This window comes from Sphaerodactylus townsendi, linkage group LG08 (genome assembly GCF_021028975.2).
Source record: "Sphaerodactylus townsendi isolate TG3544 linkage group LG08, MPM_Stown_v2.3, whole genome shotgun sequence".
Taxonomy (NCBI): Eukaryota; Metazoa; Chordata; class Lepidosauria; order Squamata; family Sphaerodactylidae; genus Sphaerodactylus; species Sphaerodactylus townsendi.
Window position 1 is genome coordinate 4648842 of NC_059432.1, and position 6848 is coordinate 4655689.

The 6848-nt window shown below is 57.5% G+C and overlaps 1 pseudogene; it reads right to left on the reverse strand.

Moving 5' to 3' along the window:
• Positions 1-1008: 1008 nt before the first annotated feature.
• Positions 1009-3942, reverse strand: LOC125437834 (annotated as a pseudogene).
• Between the last annotated feature and the right edge of the window lie 2906 nt (positions 3943-6848).

Consider the following 6848-nt stretch of genomic DNA (forward strand, 5'->3'; position numbering starts at 1 on the left):
TGGAGCTGGCAACAGTGATCCCAGCGCTGGGAGGCCTTCTTCTGTCCCTCTAGGGCAGTGATGGCGAACCTATGGCACGGGTGCCAGAGGTGGCACTCAGAGCCCTTTCTGTGGGCACACGTGCACAAAGTTCATCATGTGGGGGGCGGGCGGAAAATCACACACCCCCACACACACATCTAGGCTAGCCTGGGCACGATCCTTTACCTGGGAGTAAGCTCAGTTTCTGGCAATGGGCCTTGCTTCTGAGGGTCGTGATTCACCCGTTCGAAGCATTGCATGGTTGCTTCACCAAGCTTACTCCCAAGTAACGTGCGCCTCGGAGCCAACCGTTTTTTCTAAACTAAAACCTCAATATTTAGGTTAAATTGCCGTGTTGGCACTTTGTGATAAATAAGTGGGTTGCAATTTGGGCACTCGGTCTCGAAAAGGTTCGCCATCACTGCTCTAGGGCATCTGGTGGGCCTCTTGTTCTAATCTGTTTCCGTTTATCGGCCACGATGTTTTGGGAGGGCGCTTTCCACTGGGCATCACTTTTGTCTTATTTATGCGTGCACCAACCAAGGCCCCTGGGCGCCAAGCATCGGGGGCTCCCGGCACAGAGTCTTTTCTAAACCTTCAGTGAATGTCCCTTGATGTTATAACTCGTCTTGTTTTCTGCCTAACTTTCTACTGGCTGACAACGGGTCTGAGCATGAACCGAATGCCTTGCCATCACCACTGAGCAACCCCAGCCAGACTTCAGACATTTAGATTAGACAGCCAGTTTCCTTGGCCAGATTGGGGTTTAAAATCTCTAGTCATTTACATGACTTTTACCCCACCCTTGAGATCGGTGAAGCAATCTGGGGGGTGGGAGGCACGGTGGAAACACCCCAGAGCTGGGCACAGACCAAAGTGAGGACAGAGATCATTTGGACTATTACTAGAAAGGGGCCGTGGCCGCCCTGCTTTGCAGCACACTGGGTGCTGGCTGCAACAACAACAAAAAAGTTTTCACTTCAGGCATAACTCTTTAAAAATACTTTATTTGATTAAAATAAGAGAAGACAAGAGAAACAGAAACAGAAACACACAGGTGGAAGCGTACAAAAGGCAACAAAAACAATAGTAGTAATAATTTTAAGGGACACTTTAACATTTGGCCACCAACTAAAGGGCCAACAACTTAAGGGACATTTTAACATTTTGCCACCAACTAAAGGGCCATCAACTTAAGGGACATTTTAACATTTGGCCACCAACTAAAGGGCCATCAACTTAAGGCGCATTTTAACATTTGGCCACCAACTAAAGGGCCATCAACTTAAGGCGCATTTTAACATTTGGCCACCAACTAAAGGGCCATCAACTTAAGGCGCATTTTAACATTTGGCCACCACTTAAAGGGCCATCAACTTAAGGCGCATTTTAACATTTGGCCACCAACTTAAGGGCCATCAACTTAAAAGACATTTTAACATTTGGCCACCAACTAAAGGGCCATCAACTTAAGGCGCATTTTAACATTTGGCCACCAACTAAAGGGCCATCAACTTAAGGCGCATTTTAACATTTGGCCACCAACTTAAGGGCCATCAACTTAAAAGACATTTTAACATTTGGCCACCAACTAAAGGGCCATCAACTTAAGGCGCATTTTAACATTTGGCCATCAACTTAAGGGCCATCAACTTAAAAGACATTTTAACATTTGGCCATCAACTTAAGGGCCATCAACTTAAGGCGCATTTTAACATTTGGCCACCAACTTAAGGGACTCGTTTGAGTGCTCATACAGGATTGTATATCAAGAGTGACTACATTCATCCACATATGGTCCTCAAAACTGGAGACGAATGAACAGGAAATTATCCTCCCCTATCTTGGAGAGGGTAAAGCACCTGAGAGCTAAGGCATCAGGCCTTGGCAGAAGTAAACTAAGGAAAAATACATCTTTTCAGTGCAGAAGTTCATAAGGTCTACCAGAGTAGAACTTTCGATAAGGTTTCCTTGAGGAGGCAAAGTAGAGTTGCAGTGACCAGTTGCGTTAAATGCAGCACTCAAACAGCTTCTAAAACGTGATCCTATAAGGTGCCCCCTTGGGGTCGCCAGGGCGGACCTGTGCACATTTTCAAACTGTTTCATTCATTTATTTTGAAACGTAACACGAGGAAGGTGTTAAAACTGGTGCCTTCGCTCCTTCCCATTTGGAAGGGATGAATACAGCAATATTCAGTAGCCTTCATCACATCTCCCCACTTGCTTGTGTGTAGTGATTTGCTTTGAGGCCGGTTGGTCGATAACACCAGCTTGACGAAACTTTCTCTCTGCAACAAACCCCTTTGAATGATCCGGTCCCCTTGGCTGACGGAGAACAGTTAGGCCGGGAGCGCCGGCATCATCCAAGATAATGCTCTTTGAACGATTAACACGCCTCTCAGGACGGGGAGCTGCTAACAGCCTCAGCGCCTTCACGAACGCGCCCCACGGTGTTACAGGCCCTGCATTTTCCTGGCGTTGGTGGAGGCTGGCTGAAAACTCAGCTTCATCCCCAGCCTGCAGTCCCACTCCACCTGGAACACCTTTCACGGGGAAGAAGAGCTTTTGGCTGTCACCCACTCCATAGTTGAGGAAACCAAGTGGATCTTTCGCACATTCCACTGTGGCTCTGCGGAAAGGCGTGACGTTACAAGCCATTGTTTGGGCCGAGGGTGGGGGGCTCCGAGACCCTTGCCCCCATGGCAGCTCCCGCCTCCAGGCCGGATGTGAGGCTGGAGATTCACAGCCTCCCCTTTCTGCAGACAGCCCCTTTCTTTTCCCCATCTGCCCTGACTTCCATCGTTCCCTGGCGTTCAGTCTGAGCAGGATCAGAACTCGGAAGCCTGGAACACACCCAGCAGCAGCAGCAAGAGGAGCCCTCTTTCCCCGCGCAGAGGTGGGGCTTCAAGGGCGACCTGCAAGGGCGGAAGAGAAGGAAGGCAGCATTACCCTCCTGCCAGATCTCTGGGACTGGGCTCTGCCAGAGGCACCAGAGGTTGGCGTCCCAAAGCGGCAGGTGAACCGGAAGGGCTTTTCTCAAAAGATCCCTCTTTGGTCAGGTGGGCATTTCAAAGCCCAGCCTCTTGCATGGCACTTGCGGCCACCTCCAGGGGAAACAGGGCAACCCTCGGCTTGCTTGGTATGGAAGAAGAGCAGGTTGGGCCCGGGTGGCACTCCCGAGGCCACGGTCCCGTCCTCACCACTGAGCCCCTGGAAAGAGGCCTTCCCTGTCCTTTGGACGAGGGCCTGGATTTCTTTTGGCACCTACCTGCCCATTTGCAGGTCGTAGAGGAGGTGGGCCAGGTCTCCTTTTAAGTAGTCCTCCTGGGGAAAGGGGGCAATAGCTGAAATGAGCTCCCTCTGGAGTGTGCCCAGGGCTGGGGGTTTCCACCGTGCCCCCCACCCACCCCCCAGGGGTGCTTCCCCCATGATCCACTCACATCCTGCTCTTCCAGGAGGGGTCTTGCCTGGCCAATGGAACTGTAGAGCAGGATGAGGCCTGCCTCCCTGGCCCACCTTCGTCCCAGCAGCAGCAGGGCGTGCTGCAGGGCGGCCTCTCGGAATGAGCTCTGCTGTCCTATGCTGAGGTGGTTCCAGAACAGCTGAAATCAACAAGTCAGCCATTCAGTCCTCTCCTGCCTCGCCCAAGGCCAAGGCCTGGCCCCCGTCCTCCACACAGCCCAGCCCCCTCCCCAGAAAGAGACTCAAAACAACCCCCCTCCCAGGCTGGGACAGGTGCCTTGTGGGGCCAGGGAAACCAGGAGGGAAGGAGCTGCGGCCAGGGACGCTTGTCCAGGGTCCTGCTTCCCACCAGTGCCCAAAGGATCCCCCAGGTGCCTCCCTTGGAGAAACAAAGGCCCCTTTGCCCGTCCTGCCACAGAAGGCTCTCCTCACCTCACAGATGCTGACCAGGTTGAACATGCTTGCCCGCCAAGGTCGCTCGGGGTCCTTCGCCCAAACAAGGCGTGGGCGCTTCCCTCGGAGCCCTGACAAAGAGACGGCAGGAGCTGAAGCGGACACGTCCCGCACAGAACAGCTGTGCTTCTTTCTGGCCTGCAGGCGGGACCTGCGCTGGAGGCAAGGGTCTCGGAGCCCCCCACCCTCTTGCAAGGGACTGTCCTGGCTCAGCTGTGCCTGTCTCCGCCTCTCAGGCGGGCAGAGTGGCTGGGGCCCGTGGGACACGCGGGAAGAGCCTCGTCCAGAAATGCATCTCTCTCAGCGGTTGACAGAAGCAGCTCTAGTGCTGTGACGGGGAGGTGAGGCCGAGCCAAGGCCCTCCAAGAGGGACCCCAACGGAGGGGCCTGGCTCCAGGGGAAGGGGGGCTCCAGTTCACTCACCCCGCCGGCGAAGGAGCATCGTGAGCAGCTGGCTCATTACCTCCCTGGCCTTCTCCCGGATGCTTTCTTCCGGGTCGGCCAGGGAGACGGCCAGCTGCACCACTAGGGAGCCCAGCCCATCGCCCTCCAAGATCTAGAGGGAAGGAAACAAAGAGGCCTCTCTTGCAAATCCCCGAGTAGCACTGGAACTCAGAACCCTCTGAATTGCCCCCTCCCTGGCCCCGCCCCAGAGCCAAGGGGGCCATCTTGGCAGAGAGAGGAGAATGTCCCAGGGTCAGACTCCCCAGCATTCGGAAGGACTCTTCTGGGAGCCGGAGGAGCCAGTCCCTGCGGGCTGCCTCCCAAAGATCCTAGAAGGTCGGGCAGCCCACTTCCCAAACGCTCTGCTCGGCACCCCTCGGACACAAGCCACGCCAAGCTGGGTGGGGGTGGGGGGGGGGAGGACTGACGGTAATGGAGGGGAGCTGCGTCATGGCTTCCAGGAGGTCCAAAGATGACAGCTTTATGGACCGGTGCCTGGGCGCCTCCCAGTCTACCTGGGCCCAGTAGACGAGTTGCTGTGGAAGGAAGCAGCACCTCAGTCTCAGCGTTGCGGGCCGGCCCACAGCACGGCCTCCTTGCCAGACTGCTGGAAGCCTGGCCCACCCAGGACTTTACTCCGATGCGCACAAACCCCCCGGGAGCAGGCCCTGCCACCCCCTCCCCGTGGGATCGCTGCCCGCGCACACCCTCTGCTCGCATCCTCGGGCAGAGAGACCGAGGCAGTCGTCTGCCAACCTGGCTGGCCAAGGTGGCACCGGCGCAGGGATGGGCTGAGCACACGGGGCCCAGGGGAGGCACGCTGCAACAGAGGGGGGCGCTCGGGGCCCGTGGCTGTTCCTCAGCCTCCTCTTCCCCCTACTGGGATGCTGTGAGCATCAGAAATCCCCCTGGCAGTCCTGGAGCGCTTGGCAGGATGGGAGGGGGAGGAAGACAGGGAGGAGTGCTGGGCCAGTCTGTGCCCCCAGCCTCCAAGGGGGCCTCCATCCAACACTGTCTCCTCTCCTGCCACTTTCTTCCAAGAGGGAGGCCAGGTGCCCAGCAGATGGGTCCTCTCGGAGAAGACCGAACAGCATTGCAAGGAGGCTCTCCGCCCCAGCGTCCCCTGGAGCCTAGAAGGAAGAGGGAGCCAGTGAGGGTCTGCCGACCGCCCCACTACCCTGCACGGAGAGCCACCAAGGCCCCCTTGTCCCTCTCCTGCTGGAATCAGGCCCCTGGAGCCAGGACTCCAAGAGGGACCCTGTCTCCGCGGCCTCTTCCTGCTCTGCTGCCTCTCGGTCCATCCAGGAGCTGCGTCTCGGTCGTCCCGAGAATACCCAGCAGGCACCTCGCCCCCCCTCTCCCCAGCAGGGGGATGGGCCTCTGGCGTACCTGGGTCCCCTCCTCTCCTGGGACTGAGGGGCGGCCCAGGACCAGCCGCAGCCCCCAGGTCTCCAAGGACCGCCGCAGTGGAGCGCTGAACGTCGGATGGAATTTGCTGGCAGGAAGGAAGGAAGGGCCAGCATGAGACTCTGTGCTGCCAGGGAGGGGGGCTAAGTGAGCTCCCCTCCCCACTCCCTGCTCAGGCAAAGGGCCCCCCCCACGCCCAGGACACAGCAGCCTCCCTCCCTTGGGCTGGGGCCGCTCATTGTCCGGCGACCCCCTTCGTCTTCGCTGCTTCCTCCTCTCCTCCCAGAGCGGCCCCCTCCTTCTGGCTGCCGTGTCCAAAGGTTGCCTCCCCAACAGACACAGACCCACTACTCCTCAAGCGCCCACCTCAAGTGACCATGGCAAGTAGGAGGAGGAGGGTCGGCCCCACCTCCAGAAGGGAGGCCACCATGATGTCCTGGGAGAGGGCAAAAGAGGGCAGGTCAGTCAGGACTCCTTGGACTCTGGCAGGGCTGCTTCTGCCCCACATCCGCTCGCTCCTTCCTCCCCTCTCCTAAGTGAATCCGGGTTCCTCTCTGGCACCCCCCACTCCCGAGAGCGGCACTCCAAGTCTTTGGAGCAGGGGTGTCTCTCTGGCCTTCACCCCTTCCTTGCACTAGCAGTTTCCAAGGCAAGACACGCACCTGCCCGAAGGCCAAGCCAGGAACAGCGGGCAGAAGAAACAGCCCCGCCCCACCCCACCCCCCCAGATCTGCCCCCCAGCTCCTCCCCACTGGCAGGCTGGCCCTGAGTCCTCACTTCACTAGCTCTAGCCTCCCCCACAGCCTCCCTTGGGGAAGGGGAAGACTCCCTCCTGGCCTCCCTGGCAGATTATCCTGATACAGATGAAAGGAATTGCTTGTTGCTGGTGCTTTCCCCGGTCCTGCAGGAGGAAGGTTGAGAGGGGGTTAGCAGGGCCAGAGCTCGTAGAGGGTCCCTAGATGGAAGTGCTTGATGGAAGGCAAGCCAGGCAATCCTTGGAAGCCAGGGCCCTTCCCAGAGGCCAGTGATGGGGCCTTTCTAGCCCGGAGCACTGGGGTCGT